The following is a 21,843-nucleotide window of genomic DNA, read 5'->3' on the forward strand; positions in this document are numbered from 1 at the left end:
TCTCACAACACTATCAATTCCACCCCTTAACACCCCTAAATTATATCATTTCTTTAACTCCTGTGCCCTCCCATAACCCTTACTCACCCTTCCCTTAATTATATCATCTGCCTGTTATAGCCCCTGATCATGTCTTTCAAATTACGTCATTGCCCCTGCCCACTTTGACTCGGTAACCCCACCTTCACTCTTTGCTGCCTGCTACTTGACCTGTAAACATCACATTTTGATACGCTCCCAATTCCACAAAGTCCCCAGTTCCTACCAACATTTAAACTTGGTGAGTTCTTTACCTTTATTTTTCCCTTATTTTGCCCTCCTCCCGACTCCCCTTCTTAATATATTTCAACCAATTTTCATACTGTTTCATGCATTTTGGCCATAGTTACGAGTCTCCAGTTTTTTATTCAAAATTTTCCATTATCCTTCCCTACCGACCATATTTTCTGCGATCTCCCACCTATTTCCAAAATGCCTGTATCCTTTTCTAACCAATTTACCACCCAAAATGCACAATAAAATAATTTTCTAATCTCAGTTCACTTTTCGGCGAAATACCATAACTTGATCTCTGCCAGTAAGCTGCCATGGTGTTTATTATTTATTTACTCCAATTATTCCAGCCTAGCCAATTCAATACCTAATCTACCACTTGGTCCCTACTCCCGTCCACAAATATAAATTTCACCATTATTTTTATTTCTATTTTCGGCTCGCTTCCTTTCTACTTGTTTTGTTTGTTTGTTTATTAATTTCCTCCACTCATTTTTTATATATTTGTTTAATTGCATTTGCTTTGCGTTAACACTCCCTTTTTGTCGTTATCATTCCATTGCATATCACCATCTGTATCCTGTTTTACAGGTAAGTCCAATTTTGTTATTTTGCACACACTCTCCCTATTCCCTTCCCTCTACAACCTTCATGACCACTGCCACAACCTGAGGAGCTTCATGCTCAGTTCTGTTGTTTGTACCTTCCCGCTGATGAGCTCGTGGAGAGCGAAACCGGTCCGGGAAACCTGATGAGTGCATCCTTCACATCTTTCCTATTTTGGCTGACACTCGTCTGCTCTAAATTCGTATACCTCCTATGTAGTCTTCCTCTTCACTTGCATGTGATAAACTCGTAGGAAGGTATTCCTTTTACTTTTTGTTGTATATACTTCTTAGGTCCTCTTGGCGGCTTTTCATTTTGGTGAAGCACCTAAGACCATCTCAATTTTTGCTCCCTTATCTCTTTATATCCCTCCACACTTCACACTCATTCATCTCCCTATATTTCCACTCGTCTTGTTCTTCAATTTTGATTTTTTCCCATCCCATCTCTTTCAACCCGTCCCAATTTTGTTCACCCCATATATCTAACCCTATCCCTCCTTCCAACTCATCACTCCCTTTCCGCATACCGAAATTGATTACTGCCAATCTAATTTTGACCCTGTATTTCCCACATATTTCCAGACTATCCTTTTAGCAAATGCTATAGAAACCCTGCTTATTTTCTCCTCCCCGCACTTCAATTCTCCCACTCCAAAATACTGACCCTACATTCCATCTGACTGGATCAATACGCACCCAAACCTTGCACTATCTTAGAAATGCACTTCCCCTACGCATCCATCCAGCCTTCACCAACTTCACTCAACTTCTTAATAATTCCCATCCACCCCTTCAACACATTAACAGCTGCGCCCTCTCCACAGCCCTCAACATTTATAGATCGAGTTCTCTCTATTCTTTCCTAATATCTCTCCCCTACCCTACCCAAACCATTCCTTCCCCACCACCATCAACAGCATCCACACTCCTTACACTAATTCTTCTACCCAACCTACTCACCATGAGAATAAATACCTCTAAAACCATAGTCGTTGAATTTCAACTCTCTAATGACCCTTAATCTCCACTACAATCGCACTCCAGCCCTAACCCCTAACCCTCCCCTAACCCTAATCTGACTTTCCCTCTCCACACTTTACATAACTGCCGCATCCCCGCCCTCACACCATCATTTTAACATGAACAATATATACGTCACGGCCCGAAAAAAAGAAGATCCACCTCAAGTTTGGGATTTCTCTCATCTTTTAAATAAATACCTAACCATTCCCCCGAGTGTTATCCTGGTATTCAGTAACATTCTTTTTTGGGTGTGTATTTGAATCCTTGGGGTGGACTTATTTAACAGTACCCCTACTATCACATTCATCATTACACTACGCTCCTAATACTATGGCCCTCTGCGTTGTTCAGTAGGGATCTAGTAGTTCCATTTAGGAGACCACTTTCCTACATCATATCACAATATACTGGTCCCCCTCATTCCCATTTTTGATGCCCCATTACTGTCCAACATTATTACCGTTCTCTCGTTACATTCCCACACATTTTATTGTTGCCCTACCCTTATTACTTCCCCTATACAATTTCCATGTTGCCCTTTAAAATCCTCCTCTTTATTCTCATAACAAATCGTGTATTCTATTGGCCCTACCCTAAATATATTCCACCCCTTTCACTACATTGGCCCTACCCTTTACAGCCCTCCCCATCCTCCTCGTCTTATTTTACAGTACCTGTCACACCACTATTAATCCCAACCCACAACACCCTAAATTATACAATTTTCTTAAATCCTCTGCCCTCCCATTACTATCTCTCACCCATCCCCTAATTACATCATTTGCCCTATAATAACCCCTGTCTTCCGTAACATCCCTACACATTCTCCCACCTTCCTTCCAAACCATATTTTCTCTATCATCTATGTACTAATGTGCATAATAATATACCCCAATTACAACTTTGGAACTACCCTGACCCTCCCTCCCCACAAAAGAGTCCTTCCATATCAATCATTAAACCACCCCATATCCTGCATATGGAATCTGTTGGCCCTACCCTAAGTCTGCCCCCTTTCAATACATTGGCCCAACCCTTTACAGCCCTCCCCATCCTCCTCGTCTTATTTTACAGTTCCTGCCACACCACTATTAATCCCCACCCACAACACCCTAAATTATACCATTTTCTTAAACCCTCTGCCCTCCCATAACTATCTCTCGCCCATCCCTTAATTATACCATTTGCCCTCTAATGACCCCTGTCATCAATAACAACCCTACACATTCTCCAAGCTTCCTTCCAAACCATATTTACTCTACCATCCATGTACTAATGTGCATATTAATATACCCCAATTACAACTTTGGAACTACCCTGACCCTCCCTCCCCAAACGACTCCTCCCACATCAATCATTAGACCAACTCTCATATCCTGCATATGAAATCTTTTGGTCCTACACTAAATATATTTCCCCCTCTCAATACATTGGCCCAACCCTTTACAACCCCCTTCCACCCCTCGTCTTATTTTACAATTCCTGTTACAACACTATGAATATCAACCCTCTACACCCCAAATTAAACCACTTTCTTAAATTCTCTGCCCTCCCGTAACTATCTCTCACCCATCCCTTAATTATACCATTTGCCCTCTAATGACCCCTGTCATCAATAACATCCCTACACAATCTCCCTCCTTCCTTCCGAACCATATTTACCCTATCATCTATGTACCTATGTGCATTGTAATTTCCCTCAATTACAACTTTTAAAGTACCCTGACCCTCCCTCCCCACAAAAGAGGCCTCTCAAATCTGTTCCCCCTTTCACTACATTGGCCTGAACCTGTGCAGCCCTCCCCATTCTCCTCTTTTTATTTTACACTTCCTCTCACAACACTATCAATTCCACCCCTTAACACCCCTAAATTATATCATTTCTTTAACTCCTGTGCCCTCCCATAACCCTTACTCACCCTTCCCTTAATTATATCATCTGCCTGTTATAGCCCCTGATCATGTCTTTCAAATTACGTCATTGCCCCTGCCCACTTTGACTCGGTAACCCCACCTTCACTCTTTGCTGCCTGCTACTTGACCTGTAAACATCACATTTTGATACGCTCCCAATTCCACAAAGTCCCCAGTTCCTACCAACATTTAAACTTGGTGAGTTCTTTACCTTTATTTTTCCCTTATTTTGCCCTCCTCCCGACTCCCCTTCTTAATATATTTCAACCAATTTTCATACTGTTTCATGCATTTTGGCCATAGTTACGAGTCTCCAGTTTTTTATTCAAAATTTTCCATTATCCTTCCCTACCGACCATATTTTCTGCGATCTCCCACCTATTTCCAAAATGCCTGTATCCTTTTCTAACCAATTTACCACCCAAAATGCACAATAAAATAATTTTCTAATCTCAGTTCACTTTTCGGCGAAATACCATAACTTGATCTCTGCCAGTAAGCTGCCATGGTGTTTATTATTTATTTACTCCAATTATTCCAGCCTAGCCAATTCAATACCTAATCTACCACTTGGTCCCTACTCCCGTCCACAAATATAAATTTCACCATTATTTTTATTTCTATTTTCGGCTCGCTTCCTTTCTACTTGTTTTGTTTGTTTGTTTATTAATTTCCTCCACTCATTTTTTATATATTTGTTTAATTGCATTTGCTTTGCGTTAACACTCCCTTTTTGTCGTTATCATTCCATTGCATATCACCATCTGTATCCTGTTTTACAGGTAAGTCCAATTTTGTTATTTTGCACACACTCTCCCTATTCCCTTCCCTCTACAACCTTCATGACCACTGCCACAACCTGAGGAGCTTCATGCTCAGTTCTGTTGTTTGTACCTTCCCGCTGATGAGCTCGTGGAGAGCGAAACCGGTCCGGGAAACCTGATGAGTGCATCCTTCACATCTTTCCTATTTTGGCTGACACTCGTCTGCTCTAAATTCGTATACCTCCTATGTAGTCTTCCTCTTCACTTGCATGTGATAAACTCGTAGGAAGGTATTCCTTTTACTTTTTGTTGTATATACTTCTTAGGTCCTCTTGGCGGCTTTTCATTTTGGTGAAGCACCTAAGACCATCTCAATTTTTGCTCCCTTATCTCTTTATATCCCTCCACACTTCACACTCATTCATCTCCCTATATTTCCACTCGTCTTGTTCTTCAATTTTGATTTTTTCCCATCCCATCTCTTTCAACCCGTCCCAATTTTGTTCACCCCATATATCTAACCCTATCCCTCCTTCCAACTCATCACTCCCTTTCCGCATACCGAAATTGATTACTGCCAATCTAATTTTGACCCTGTATTTCCCACATATTTCCAGACTATCCTTTTAGCAAATGCTATAGAAACCCTGCTTATTTTCTCCTCCCCGCACTTCAATTCTCCCACTCCAAAATACTGACCCTACATTCCATCTGACTGGATCAATACGCACCCAAACCTTGCACTATCTTAGAAATGCACTTCCCCTACGCATCCATCCAGCCTTCACCAACTTCACTCAACTTCTTAATAATTCCCATCCACCCCTTCAACACATTAACAGCTGCGCCCTCTCCACAGCCCTCAACATTTATAGATCGAGTTCTCTCTATTCTTTCCTAATATCTCTCCCCTACCCTACCCAAACCATTCCTTCCCCACCACCATCAACAGCATCCACACTCCTTACACTAATTCTTCTACCCAACCTACTCACCATGAGAATAAATACCTCTAAAACCATAGTCGTTGAATTTCAACTCTCTAATGACCCTTAATCTCCACTACAATCGCACTCCAGCCCTAACCCCTAACCCTCCCCTAACCCTAATCTGACTTTCCCTCTCCACACTTTACATAACTGCCGCATCCCCGCCCTCACACCATCATTTTAACATGAACAATATATACGTCACGGCCCGAAAAAAAGAAGATCCACCTCAAGTTTGGGATTTCTCTCATCTTTTAAATAAATACCTAACCATTCCCCCGAGTGTTATCCTGGTATTCAGTAACATTCTTTTTTGGGTGTGTATTTGAATCCTTGGGGTGGACTTATTTAACAGTACCCCTACTATCACATTCATCATTACACTACGCTCCTAATACTATGGCCCTCTGCGTTGTTCAGTAGGGATCTAGTAGTTCCATTTAGGAGACCACTTTCCTACATCATATCACAATATACTGGTCCCCCTCATTCCCATTTTTGATGCCCCATTACTGTCCAACATTATTACCGTTCTCTCGTTACATTCCCACACATTTTATTGTTGCCCTACCCTTATTACTTCCCCTATACAATTTCCATGTTGCCCTTTAAAATCCTCCTCTTTATTCTCATAACAAATCGTGTATTCTATTGGCCCTACCCTAAATATATTCCACCCCTTTCACTACATTGGCCCTACCCTTTACAGCCCTCCCCATCCTCCTCGTCTTATTTTACAGTACCTGTCACACCACTATTAATCCCAACCCACAACACCCTAAATTATACAATTTTCTTAAATCCTCTGCCCTCCCATTACTATCTCTCACCCATCCCCTAATTACATCATTTGCCCTATAATAACCCCTGTCTTCCGTAACATCCCTACACATTCTCCCACCTTCCTTCCAAACCATATTTTCTCTATCATCTATGTACTAATGTGCATAATAATATACCCCAATTACAACTTTGGAACTACCCTGACCCTCCCTCCCCACAAAAGAGTCCTTCCATATCAATCATTAAACCACCCCATATCCTGCATATGGAATCTGTTGGCCCTACCCTAAGTCTGCCCCCTTTCAATACATTGGCCCAACCCTTTACAGCCCTCCCCATCCTCCTCGTCTTATTTTACAGTTCCTGCCACACCACTATTAATCCCCACCCACAACACCCTAAATTATACCATTTTCTTAAACCCTCTGCCCTCCCATAACTATCTCTCGCCCATCCCTTAATTATACCATTTGCCCTCTAATGACCCCTGTCATCAATAACAACCCTACACATTCTCCAAGCTTCCTTCCAAACCATATTTACTCTACCATCCATGTACTAATGTGCATATTAATATACCCCAATTACAACTTTGGAACTACCCTGACCCTCCCTCCCCAAACGACTCCTCCCACATCAATCATTAGACCAACTCTCATATCCTGCATATGAAATCTTTTGGTCCTACACTAAATATATTTCCCCCTCTCAATACATTGGCCCAACCCTTTACAACCCCCTTCCACCCCTCGTCTTATTTTACAATTCCTGTTACAACACTATGAATATCAACCCTCTACACCCCAAATTAAACCACTTTCTTAAATTCTCTGCCCTCCCGTAACTATCTCTCACCCATCCCTTAATTATACCATTTGCCCTCTAATGACCCCTGTCATCAATAACATCCCTACACAATCTCCCTCCTTCCTTCCGAACCATATTTACCCTATCATCTATGTACCTATGTGCATTGTAATTTCCCTCAATTACAACTTTTAAAGTACCCTGACCCTCCCTCCTCACAAAAGAGGCCTCTCAAATCTGTTCCCCCTTTCACTACATTGGCCTGAACCTGTGCAGCCCTCCCCATTCTCCTCTTTTTATTTTACACTTCCTCTCACAACACTATCAATTCCACCCCTTAACACCCCTAAATTATATCATTTCTTTAACTCCTGTGCCCTCCCATAACCCTTACTCACCCTTCCCTTAATTATATCATCTGCCTGTTATAGCCCCTGATCATGTCTTTCAAATTACGTCATTGCCCCTGCCCACTTTGACTCGGTAACCCCACCTTCACTCTTTGCTGCCTGCTACTTGACCTGTAAACATCACATTTTGATACGCTCCCAATTCCACAAAGTCCCCAGTTCCTACCAACATTTAAACTTGGTGAGTTCTTTACCTTTATTTTTCCCTTATTTTGCCCTCCTCCCGACTCCCCTTCTTAATATATTTCAACCAATTTTCATACTGTTTCATGCATTTTGGCCATAGTTACGAGTCTCCAGTTTTTTATTCAAAATTTTCCATTATCCTTCCCTACCGACCATATTTTCTGCGATCTCCCACCTATTTCCAAAATGCCTGTATCCTTTTCTAACCAATTTACCACCCAAAATGCACAATAAAATAATTTTCTAATCTCAGTTCACTTTTCGGCGAAATACCATAACTTGATCTCTGCCAGTAAGCTGCCATGGTGTTTATTATTTATTTACTCCAATTATTCCAGCCTAGCCAATTCAATACCTAATCTACCACTTGGTCCCTACTCCCGTCCACAAATATAAATTTCACCATTATTTTTATTTCTATTTTCGGCTCGCTTCCTTTCTACTTGTTTTGTTTGTTTGTTTATTAATTTCCTCCACTCATTTTTTATATATTTGTTTAATTGCATTTGCTTTGCGTTAACACTCCCTTTTTGTCGTTATCATTCCATTGCATATCACCATCTGTATCCTGTTTTACAGGTAAGTCCAATTTTGTTATTTTGCACACACTCTCCCTATTCCCTTCCCTCTACAACCTTCATGACCACTGCCACAACCTGAGGAGCTTCATGCTCAGTTCTGTTGTTTGTACCTTCCCGCTGATGAGCTCGTGGAGAGCGAAACCGGTCCGGGAAACCTGATGAGTGCATCCTTCACATCTTTCCTATTTTGGCTGACACTCGTCTGCTCTAAATTCGTATACCTCCTATGTAGTCTTCCTCTTCACTTGCATGTGATAAACTCGTAGGAAGGTATTCCTTTTACTTTTTGTTGTATATACTTCTTAGGTCCTCTTGGCGGCTTTTCATTTTGGTGAAGCACCTAAGACCATCTCAATTTTTGCTCCCTTATCTCTTTATATCCCTCCACACTTCACACTCATTCATCTCCCTATATTTCCACTCGTCTTGTTCTTCAATTTTGATTTTTTCCCATCCCATCTCTTTCAACCCGTCCCAATTTTGTTCACCCCATATATCTAACCCTATCCCTCCTTCCAACTCATCACTCCCTTTCCGCATACCGAAATTGATTACTGCCAATCTAATTTTGACCCTGTATTTCCCACATATTTCCAGACTATCCTTTTAGCAAATGCTATAGAAACCCTGCTTATTTTCTCCTCCCCGCACTTCAATTCTCCCACTCCAAAATACTGACCCTACATTCCATCTGACTGGATCAATACGCACCCAAACCTTGCACTATCTTAGAAATGCACTTCCCCTACGCATCCATCCAGCCTTCACCAACTTCACTCAACTTCTTAATAATTCCCATCCACCCCTTCAACACATTAACAGCTGCGCCCTCTCCACAGCCCTCAACATTTATAGATCGAGTTCTCTCTATTCTTTCCTAATATCTCTCCCCTACCCTACCCAAACCATTCCTTCCCCACCACCATCAACAGCATCCACACTCCTTACACTAATTCTTCTACCCAACCTACTCACCATGAGAATAAATACCTCTAAAACCATAGTCGTTGAATTTCAACTCTCTAATGACCCTTAATCTCCACTACAATCGCACTCCAGCCCTAACCCTAACCCTCCCCTAACCCTAATCTGACTTTCCCTCTCCACACTTTACATAACTGCCGCATCCCCGCCCTCACACCATCATTTTAACATGAACAATATATACGTCACGGCCCGAAAAAAAGAAGATCCACCTCAAGTTTGGGATTTCTCTCATCTTTTAAATAAATACCTAACCCTAACCCTAACCCTAACCCTAACCCTAACCCTAACCCCAAACTTTTCTCTCTCCAGTCCCCCTACCAATCCCGGTACTTATACCTTTCGACTCCAATCAATTACTGTCCCCCAAAGTGGCTCGCCCCGTTCATCCTACGCCACTTTATCATTTCTTTTTTGGACGGTTCGCGCCCGCTCTCGAACCAGTCTCTCGTTTACCCCACACTTTCGATCTCTAAATTTACCGCTTTTTCGACCATTTTTTCCTCTGACTTCAATTTTGCCAACCCCCTTTCGATTACGCAACGCCCGTTCAACAACATCCTCGCGGTTTTCTCAGTTTATTTACTCCCGCCAAATTTCTAGACCTGCGTTCAAAAACACCGCCGCTCAACAGCTGTCCCGCCCTCATAAAAACGATCCTCTATTTGCCGTTTAGTTTAGTTTTTGTTCTATCTCCCCTTACAGTTGACACCTCGCTGGGTATTTACACTTCCCATCCTCACCGCCCCTTTGAACGTCCGCTACCAATCACACTGTACAAATAGTTATCGCCTAGGTGTCTACTCCCCAGTAACACCACCGACGCCCTCTACGCCGCGGTACATGATAAGCGTCCCAAATTGTAACAGGGACTGACTAACCGTCTCGCACCTCGCTATAGCCAGTCCCTGTTATTTACATTGATCTACATCACAATTTCTGCTTACGAAAACTCTTAACAGACTTTTCCAGGAGAACTCCCGTTATAGTCAACGCGCCCTCCCCCTAAAAACCTAATAGTTCCATTAGTTCGATCAAGTGACCACTCGCATTTATTCCAGCCCGATAAATCGCGAGCCACTTTTCCTAGGCCCTCCCCCTACGCTGCGTGAATGGGCGAGTTCTCACTACTTTAAATTAAAAAATCTCCTAACCCTAACCCTAACCCTAACCCTAACCCCTAACCCCTAACCCCTAACCCTAACCCCTAACCCTAACCCTAACCCTTCCCGCTGATGAGCTCGTGGAGAGCGAAACCGGTCCGGGAAACCTGATGAGTGCATCCTTCAGATCTTCCCTATTTTGGCTGACACTCGTCTGCTCTAAATTCGTATATCTCCTATGTAGTCTTCCTCTTCACTTGCATGTGATAAACTCGTAGGAAGGTATTCCTTTTACGTTTTGTTGTATATACTTCTTAGGTCCTCTTGGCGGCTTTTCATTTTGGTGAAGCACCTAAGACCATCTCAATTTTTGCTCCCTTATCTCTTTATATCCCTCCACATTTCACACTCATTCATCTCCCTATATATCCACTCGTCTTGTTCTTCAATTATGTTTTTTTCTCATCCCATCTCTTTCAACCCGTCCCAATTTTGTTCACCCCATATATCTAACCCTATCCCTCCTTCCAACTCACCACTCCCTTTCCGCATACCGAAATTGATTACTGCCAATCTAATTTTGACCCTGTATTTCCCACATATTTCCAGACTATCCTTTTAGCAAATGCTATAGAAACCCTGCTTATTTTCTCCTCCCCGCACTTCAATTCTCCCACTCCAAAATACTGACCCTACATTCCATCTGACTGGATCAATACGCACCCAAACCTTGCAGTATCTTAGAAATGCACTTCCCCTACGCATCTATCCAGCCTTCACCAACTTCACTCAACTTCTTAATAATTCCCATCCACCCCTTCAACACATTAACAGCTACGCCCTCTCCACAGCCCTCAACATTTATAGATCGAGTTCTCTCTATTCTTTCCTAATATCTCTCCCCTACCCTACCCAAACCATTCCTTCCCCACCACCATCAACAGCATCCACACTCCTTACACAAATTCCTCTACCCAACCTACTCGCCATGAGAATAAATACCTCTAAAACCATAGTCGTAGAATTTCAACTCTCTAATGACCCTTAATCTCCACTACAATCGCACTCCAGCCCTAACCCTAACCCTCCCCTAACCCTAATCTGACTTTCGCTCTCCACACTTTACATAACTGCCGCATCCCCGCCCTCACACCATCATTTTAACATGAACAATATATACCTCACGGCCCGAAAAAAAGAAGATCCACCTCAAGTTTGGGATTTCTCTCATCTTTTAAATAAAACCCTAACCCTAACCCTAACCCTCACCCCATGTCAACCACCCCGCACACCCCAATTCTATCTCCTACCAAAAATCCTTAAAATCAACAACCCAGGCCGCCCAATTTTATCCGCAAATGGCTGCCCCACTGAACACATCTCTGAATTCGTCGATTATTTCTTGCAACCTCTTGTTGCTTCACTCGCTTCACATGTCAAAGACACCACCCATTTTATCCAAATTCTTAATAATCCCCCCTTAACCCGAATATCATTCTAGTCTCACTAGACGTCTGTAGCCTCTACACAAACATTCCCCAAAAAGAAGGCCTTCAATGCATCGCAAAAGCCCTAAATAACTCCACCCCTTCCTCTCCAAGACCCCCTTCTGACATCCTACTCAACTTATCCAACTTTGTTCTATCAAATAACTATTTTCTTTTTGACAACCAACCTTTCCACCAGACTCATGGTAAAGCCATGGGAACCAAAATAGCCCCCTCCTTTGCCTACCTTTTCATGGGCGATCTAGAATCCCGCGTTCTAACAACCTACCCCCTTAAACCCCTCCTCTGGTTACGCTTTATTGATGACATTTTCATGATTTGGCCCCACTCACACCCCAGTCTATTCCCCTTCTTTCAATCTCTCAATTCCTTCCACCCTACCATTAAATTTACCAACTCTACATCCCACAAATCCATTATTTTCCTTGATACCATTGTCTACCTTGGCCATTCCTTGCCCAGCACTGGAAAACTGTCCTTCAACCTTCATGTCAAACCCACTAATACACATCAGTTCCTCCACAACTCTTCTGCCCACCCAACCCACTGTATTCGTTCCATCCCTCTTAGTCAAGCTATCAGAATTAAACGTATCGTATCCCACACACCCTTCCGCCACCACCACCTCAGAAACCTAGCCCATTTCCTCTCCCTCCAAGGCCATGATAAAAATACCATCTCCAAACAAATCAATATAGGCCTCACAAAAAATAAAACACCTAACACCAACCCCAACTCACAAACTCTCTCCCGCCCACCATTGATCACCACCTTTGCCCCATCTCTTCCTAACCTGGCCAACATTCTCCATCAATATTTTCCCATCATTACAAATGACCCAGCAACAGAAACCAATTTCCCAACACCACCTCTAACCTCCTTTCGTCGCCACGCCAATCTAAAAGACATTCTTACCCGTTTTGTCTTTCGATCATCAACCACTAAAACAACTCTCCATTCTAGTTCCACCTGCAAATGTTGCCCCCACTTCCGTAACCTCCAATCCATTCGTTCTCAAGCTAACAATACAACACTTTCAGCTGACCAATCCCTCACTTGCAAATCACAAAATGTCATCTACATTATCACCTGCCTTCCTTGTCACAAACAATATATTGGTGAAACATCAAATCCTCTTCATACCCGCCTCCAACAACATAGATACAACTACACACATCATATACCATCCACCCTCAGCTGCCACTTTGACTCGCCAAACCACCCCACCACTCCCTCCTTCACTATCTCACCCATTATTATGATTCCGGACACCACTAAACGCAAAGCCCCTGAACGCTCCCTTATCCTTAAACTCAACACAACCTACTCATCAGGCATTAACTACCACTCAATACACAATCATAACCACACCCCCCTCAACTCTCCCCAAGTAATATAAGCAACAACAAAACTCGATACCACACCTCCCACACCCTTTATCTATTACTCCATTCACACTTACCCCACAACCTCTGTCCCACCCTATCATTACACCCAACAACTAACCCACTTTTCCGTTTATACCACCAGCTCCACCAAGATGAACGATATAAATATGGAAAAATACTTTGAACAACCTCTTTCGCCCCCATCCTCCCTAGATTTGGAGGAATTTTTAGAAGATTTTTTGGATGACTCCCCATGGATATATCCCCAATTAACTCTCCCTCACAACCTTCCCCCAGACCCCTGAATCCCCTCCACCCTCCACCCCCTCAAATATATGTAAATCACCCAACAAAAAACTAACAAAAAACATTTCCCCTCACCCCTCACTCCTTTCACCACCATCGTCAGAACACAATAGCACTATCCCAGCTCCCCAATCCCCGACTTAAGATCGATTTTTACCAGTCCCTCGCCCAGTCTAATTAATTCATTACCCCGTCACAAACTCTTCCCCACCCCACCACCTTCCAATAGAAGATCTGCAACAAAAGAGCATCTCAAGAAAACACCGAAGAAGCCAACAACACCAAAAATGAGCAGTAAACCAAGTGGAATTCCCTCCCTGATGGATATAAAAATTTCAAAACCCAGGAAGTTTTAATAAAAAGTTTCAACTTTTATATTAATATATATATTTATTGTATATTTCCAGTATATATATAACATTAAGTGTTATCAACCACTTTTATTTAACTCCTTATCGTTTTTATAAAAACCTCACAAGAAATGTTTTAACTACCTATACTTTACCCCATTTTATGAAAAGACACGTATATTTAATACAAACTAAGCTTTATTTATATACCAAACTTTTATCTACAGCTTTTTATTGATGCTACTGATCGTTTGTGAAAATACTCACTTGTAACCTTTTTACGTTATCAAAGCTTTATCTTTATATGAAAACATTTTTATAGCACTTGCTAAAATTTTATCATAACAACAAATTGTTATCAACCTTTTTATTTATGCCTTTTATTTATTGTGAAAATACTCACGATACACTTTTTAACAGCTCCCAAGCTTTAGCTTGTAATTTGTGTGGTTGTATTCAGTACATGCTAAAACTGTATTGTACTTTTACTGTTACTATCGAAAACTTTATTTATATTTTTTATCAATTATGACAAAACACCACAAAATAAGTTTTAACTATTTTGTCTTTAGTCGTTCCATCCACATTTTCTAAGAATTTGTAATAAATGCTCAGCTTTCACTCAAACCTGGTGTTTCTTTTCCAATATTACATAAATCTCAGCCATTTTCCCCTTATTCACATTCCCCATCCCTATTTACCCTTATTAAATCCACCTCACATTTCATATCCACCCTACCACTTCTCACATCCTTCTACCATTATTTCCTACCCTACCCCTTACCCTCACCTCAACCTTAACCTATCCTCCCCTCCCCACATTTCACGTTACCGCCACATCCCCTCTCACGCCACTATTACAAAGTATACAATTTATACGTCACCTCGAATTTAGGATCTCTCTCATCTTTTAAACAAAACCCTAACCTTACCCCTCCTCACACTTCACATAACTGCCACATCCCCGCCCCCACACCATCATTCTAACATGTACAATATATACGTCACGGCCAGTAAAAATGTAGATCCACCTCAAGCTTGGTATTTCTCTCACCTTTTAAATAAATACCTAACCCTAACCCTAACCCACAACCCAAACCCTAACCCTAACCCTAACCTATCCTACCCTCTCCACATATCACGTTACCACCACATCCCCTCTCACGCCACTAGTACAAAGTATACAATTTATACGTCACTACCCGAGAAAAGAGATCCACCTCAAATTTTTGATCTCTCATCTTTTAAATAAAACCCTAACCCTAACCCCTCCTCACACTCCACACACTCCACATAACTGCCACATCCCCGCCCCACACCATCATCTTAAAAAAAATTACTAGTCATAACAGATCTAACTAATTCAGACCCACATCAGAACAATTTTTGTGATATTTTTAAAGAGAAGCTCAAATGTTTGTACCGTATGAAGTGGAAAAACAATTTGTTGAACAATTGTAAGCTTGACTTTTACAGGTGTGCTAAAGAAAATTTTGAATTTGAACATTATTTGGAAAAAATTAAAAATAAAAATTATAGAATAGCTTATACTAAATTTAGAACTTCTGCACATTTTCTTCCCATTGAATTCGGTAGACATAAAGGAATTTTGAAGGAAAACAGGCTATGTAATCTCCATGAATACAATGAAGTAGGGGATGAGAAACATTACATTTTATATTGTAATAATTGTCAAATCAAAGAACAAAGATCTAGATTCCTTGCAGCTTTATACATCTATGCCCCAAAGCTGGAAGATTTTAGCATGGATGAATTATTTCCTATTATTGTTTCAAGTAATGATTTTTTCATTCTTAGCATTTTTGCAAAATTTATTTTCTATATTCTTGATATGTATTAATACTGAAAGTTTTTGTTGTTCTGAATGTTTTGTTTTGTTATTGTTATTTTTGGACTTTACTCAAGTTTTCATTGGTACGTTCCAAATAAAAAAAAATTCTATCTATCTTAACATGTACAATATATACGTCACAGCCCGAAAAAAAGAAGATCCACCTCAAGTTTGGGATTTCCCTCATCTTTTAAATAAATACCTAACCCCTATTTTTTCCAACCTTTTTTAATTTCGAACTCCTACTACAACCAAAATCAGCGCTCCCCGCGCCTATAAACTCCCGCTAAAAATTACCTCCCACCTTCTACAAAATTCACGTAGTTAAACCATTCGACTCACGTAAATTGTCCCCCTATTTAGGTCCAACCTTTCTTAATTTCGAACTTACACTACAACCAAAACTAGCGCTCCCCGCGCTAATAAAACTCTCGCCAAATTTTCTCCCGTCCTCCTACCAATCCCGGTACTTGTACTTTTAGACTCCCGTCACTTATAGCCCCCCCCCCCCAAAGTGGCTCGCCCCGATCGTCCTACGCCACTTTATCATTCTTTTTTGGACGGTTCGCGCCCGCTCCCGAACCAGTCTTTCGTTTTTTCGTTTCTCCCATACTTTCGATCCCCAAATTTACCGCATTTTCGACTTGTTTTCCCCTTTTACTACGTTACAGTCAACCCCCTTTCGATTATATAACGTCTGTTTAACAACATCCTCACGTTTTTTTCATTGTATTTACTCCCGCCAATTACTAGACTCGCGTTCAAAAACACCGCTGCTCAACAGCTGTCCCGCCCCCATAAAAACCGATCCCCTGTTTGCCGTTTGGTTTAGTTTTTGTTCTGTCTCCCCTTACAGTTGACACCTCGCCGGGTATTTGCACTTCCCATCCTCACCACCCCCTTTGAACGACCGCTACCAATCAGACTGTACAAATAGTTATCGCCACGGTGTCTACTCCCCGGTAGCACCACCGACGCCCTCTACGCACCTCATAGCCAGTCCCTGTTATTTCCGTTGATCTATCTCACACTTTCCGTTCACGAAAACTCTCAACAGACTTTTCCAGGAGAACTCCCGTTATAGTCAACGCGCCACCCCCTAATACCACGTTCCATTAGTTCGATTAAGTGACCACTCGCATTTATTCCAGCCCGATAAATCAAGAACCACTTTTCCCTGGCCCTCCCCCTACACTGCGTGTATAGGCGAGTTCTCTCTATTTTAAATTAAAAATGTCCTAACCTTAACCCTAACCCTAACCCTAACCCCTAACCAGCCCGATAAATCGCGAACCACTTCTCCTTGGCCCTCCCCCTACACTGCGTGTATAGGCGAGTTCTCTCTACTTTAAATTAAAAAATTCCTAACCCTAACCCTATATTTATATCATAATACTTTGAAAGAAAGTTAAGGATTTCCTCATACTGATACCCACTGAAGAAGAAATACTTTGTCAATTGTTCATCGTCAACTTCATTAGAATCAGCTGTTGCACTGCATCATAATCATTACCTTCATGTGCTGCAAGTGTGCGTACGATATACCTAAGTGATGTGTATACAGTGTAAGTACTACACAAATATGGCTGCCAATGCAGTGAATTGTGTGATACATAGCCATCTTCCGTTGTTTATAATAAAAAGGTATTTGAAATTTAAGTTTTGTATCTTTTTAAAATATTTGAAATTTGAGAAATTAAATTTGTATAGTGAAAAATAAAGTTGTGTTTTAAAAGGAATTGTGTTTTCATTAAATTAATGATGTGCTTTGGTAAATGAAAATTGTTTTTTTCGTTTGGTAATTAAAGTGGTGTTTTTAAATTACAGTTTTGTTTGCAAGAAATTAGATTTTTTATGTGCGGATTTAAATTTGCGTTGCGTGAATTTAAGTGTATATTGCGAAAATGTAAAGTAATGTTGTGTGAATTAAAGTTATTTTGTCATAAGAAAAAGTTTAGATATGTGAAGTTAAATTTGTGTTTGTGTAAATTTAGGTTTCTGTTGCGAGAATTGAAAGTATAGTTTTGTAAATTAAAGTTTTGTTTTGTGAATGCAATTTATCATGTGAGAAATTAAGTTTCTCCTGCGGAAATCTAAAGTTTTGTTTTGTTAAATAAAGTTGTGTTGCGAGAAATTTAAGCTTTGTTTTTGTAAAATAAAGTTGTGTTGCGAGAAATTTAAGTGTTGTTCTGTAAAATAAAGTTGTGTTGCGAGAAATTTAAGTTTTGTTTTGTAAAATAAAGTTGTGTTTCGAGCAACAAAGTCTATGTTACAGGAAATAAAATATGATGTGACACTTGTGGGCCACCGTATTACATGTATAACTATTATAGCCCAAAAGATATGGCAATAGAGTTATTCGACGTTAAAGATGCAATATAGAAGAACAAAAATATTGTTGCTCGATATTCCATACTGTAAACTAAATCTGAATAATATTTATAATAAAATAAGTGTGTGTCGTGATCACTATTTCTGGTTTGGGGATTAGGCGTTAGCGGTATAAATGAACGTTATTGCATTTGAAAAACAAATCGACGTAAAATGTATACGAAACCCGCGTGACGATAGCACAGTGTGATATGAATGGAGAATGCACATTCGTTCCTGCTATAAATGTCATTAATCAGTGGATCAGATAGACTGTGTTCACAATAAAATACAAGTGCAGAATCGCGTAAGCACTCAAAACTCGTCAGTTGAAGATCCAACTCATTTTCATACTGGAATTTTCTAAAAAAAAATAATCTATCAGCGTGGCGACAGGAAATAAAGTTTACAAATGTCCAGACTATAAGTTAGAAGATTATACGCTCATCATTTTTGCACTTACGCTCCAGTTTGCCTTGATGTCAGCATGTGACCAGTTTCAATGATGACAAGCGAAATATTGACACCAGCAGCGAGGAACTTAAAAGAAAACTCGACTTGATCGCAAATGTCAGAGCTCCCTTATATCCAAAACAACATTTAGCTTAAATCAAATCAAATCGAAGAAAGTTAAACATCTGGCAACAAGCAATGACACTTAAAATTACATTCATTCGATAACATACATTTGTAAAATGGATGACGACATATTGCCTCGCAGTGATGGTAGTACTTCATCACCTTTGTTGGTGTATTTCATGAACCAATTTGAAATCGGATTTTAATTTGCGTTGGATTACATGCATATAGTTTCTGTGCCGCAAGCGTTACTGAAAATGTCGTGCAAATCCGATCCTGGGTAAACAATTTCCTGAATTTGACTAAAATGTCAGGTAAATTGTTAGTTGTGTCTTGATTACATAGCTATTTATATCAACTTAATAGCTCTGTGCCAGCTGATTTCGAGATTGTATTCGCCGATGCAAGCATGTAGTTCAATTACGCTGGCGACTGTCAATCATAATAAATTGCTCAGTTTGTAAAGTCATCACGTGATTTTCTTATATGGCAACCAGACGAACCTTAAGTAGCACAAGATTATGTCGAAATTGTTGTGCTTAAAACACTTTCAGACTTTCTGAATGCAAACACTGACAACTTTTACCAAGATTTGAAGGCTTTTGTGCGTACTAAACGCGTGTTGTTTATGCTTGTGATAAATTTAGATTCGCGCGTCCCTGAATTGCAACATTGTCTGCGACCATATGCACGTGTGTTCAATGCCGGTTTGGAGCGAAATTTGTTAGATACGACAACTTTTAATGATAGAACGGTAGGATAATTGAATAAAGAGCTACCCAATAATGAGTGATAACCTGCTAGGATGGGAATGTGATCTTTAATAATGGGTTCATCTCCTGAGTTCATATGCAGCTCACCCATTATTTTCGCTCACATCCTCATCCTTATCACGCAGTGGTGGACAGTCCATTGCCCTTCATTCCCTGATTAACAGGTCGAGGTTTTGCATGGTCGCCTTGCATCTGGTAGTCATGTTTACCCTTATATATCGGAGGTAGTTACTCGTTACCACCTTGGTTTCCCATATAAGCAAACAGATGCAACTTTTGATCTCTTCATATTAGGATATGGCTGGTACATTGGAGAGTCTCTTTAAGGAAGATATATGTGTTATTTGCCAACAAATAAAAAGTAAGAACAAATTGGTACGTGTCATATAGATACACTTATTGCATTCAGCAAAACCAGAAAAAAATACTCTTTTGGGATATTTGTCCGAACAAAAAGACGCTGACAATCCACAGAAAGTCTATGTTCATGAGAGCTGCAGACGTGATTATGTTAAACCTGGAGACAAGATAAAATTATGAGTATTAAAGAAGTACACGCACAGGTTCATCAGCCACTTTCTTTGACTGGAAACACCAGTTTCTACTGTGGCTTGGAAGCAACAGAGGATACAAAACACCCAGATAGAAATTAAGTATTGAATGCAAGATTTCTCTACATCATGGACAATATTTCGGGAAAATGTAGACAAAAACCCAAGATCCACGAAGATGAGTGGGTACAAGGTAAAAGCCAGACTTCTCAGCATCAGCAATTTTACATGATTTCCACTATCATACAAATAATGAAGACCCTGAATCCGAAAAAAATCGGCTCATTAAGACGGCTGCACAACTTATTAAAAATTATATAAAATCGTCCAGCACAACTAGTCATTTATACCCAAACACTGAAGAAATGCAATGCACCGGGTACCATTGAGTACCTTCTATCTACCCTGAAAGTTTTACTGACGTTAAGGTGGCATTCATAGGGCAGGCTATCATGCAGTCAGTTCGCCCACGAGTAATAGTGACTCCTCTACAAATAGGATTGGCTCACGATTTCTCATTGATTCTCTCCATAGTCATGGGTTTTCTTCGTCATATGCAGAGGTACAGAAGTTTGAACGTAGTGCCACCTTGCAACAAGGAACTGACATTTGTTGTTTCACACCCGGACATTTTATACAACATGTAGCTGATAATGTTAACCATAATGTCCAGACCATTTAAACGACCATAACACCAGAGATATTGTGGAACAACACCATACCTAAAGTTCTTGTCACATCCGAGGACATAGTTTCTGTTGCAAAAGTTAATATTAAATATTAAAAGCAGTTATCAAAGGGCATGGCCAAATTAAAATAGCAGTGTGAGGAATATTGTTCTCAGACTGGGTGGTCTGTATGTGCAAATGAGTTTTCTGGGTTGCATTGAACATTTGATGATTGCTGAATGCAGATGTCCTTATAGTGATGACAGCTGTAGACTCTGCTGTCAATGCACCAACGGTAGTTGTAGGTGAGGACACGAACTTGTTAGTGTTGTTGATCTACCATGTCAACTTAAATAGTCACAAACTGTATTTAAAACCAGAAACATATTATTTATACATGCAGTCTTGGGCTTGGACACCACATCCACGATATATGGCTTAGGAAAGGGTCTGTCCTTGAAAAAATTCCAAGCCAACAAGCGGTTTCAATGTCATGCTTCAGTGTTTGACCAAAGCTTTGGTCCTTTTATATGGTAGCAAGTCCGATGAAACATTGGATTCACTCAGAATTGGGAAATTTGCTACAAGCGTTACATGTGTAGGGCCTGAGAATATTCCACTAGGTTACCATAGTCAACGGGTATACCACCAGGTTCTGATGTGGAAAGGACAAACTCGTGTTAATCCAGGATAATGGGCTGGAAAGTGAAGACGGGACAATTGCTTGCTATCCAAACTGACAAGCCTCCTGCACCTGACAAATTACTAAAAGTTATCAGATGTAAATGTAAAGCAGACTGTCGAATGACGCGTTGCACATGTAAAAAACATGGACTAGAATGCCCCCCCCCCTCCCGTGTGATGAATGTAGAGGTGTAAGATGTGGAAATTCACCCAATCTGGATCTTGATGATGATGATGAGCAACTATAATATTATAAACTTAGAATTATACTGACTTGATTTGATGATTGGCCAACCAACCAACCAACCTATTTTCATACCAATCCCAAACAGATTGAAGGTATGACAAAACACAAGTCTGATCATGGTAAGTTTGTAACTGTCTCATTC

This window comes from Saccoglossus kowalevskii, chromosome 2, assembly GCF_978046115.1.
Source record: "Saccoglossus kowalevskii chromosome 2, keSacKowa6.1, whole genome shotgun sequence".
In the NCBI taxonomy this organism is placed as follows: domain Eukaryota; kingdom Metazoa; phylum Hemichordata; class Enteropneusta; family Harrimaniidae; genus Saccoglossus; species Saccoglossus kowalevskii.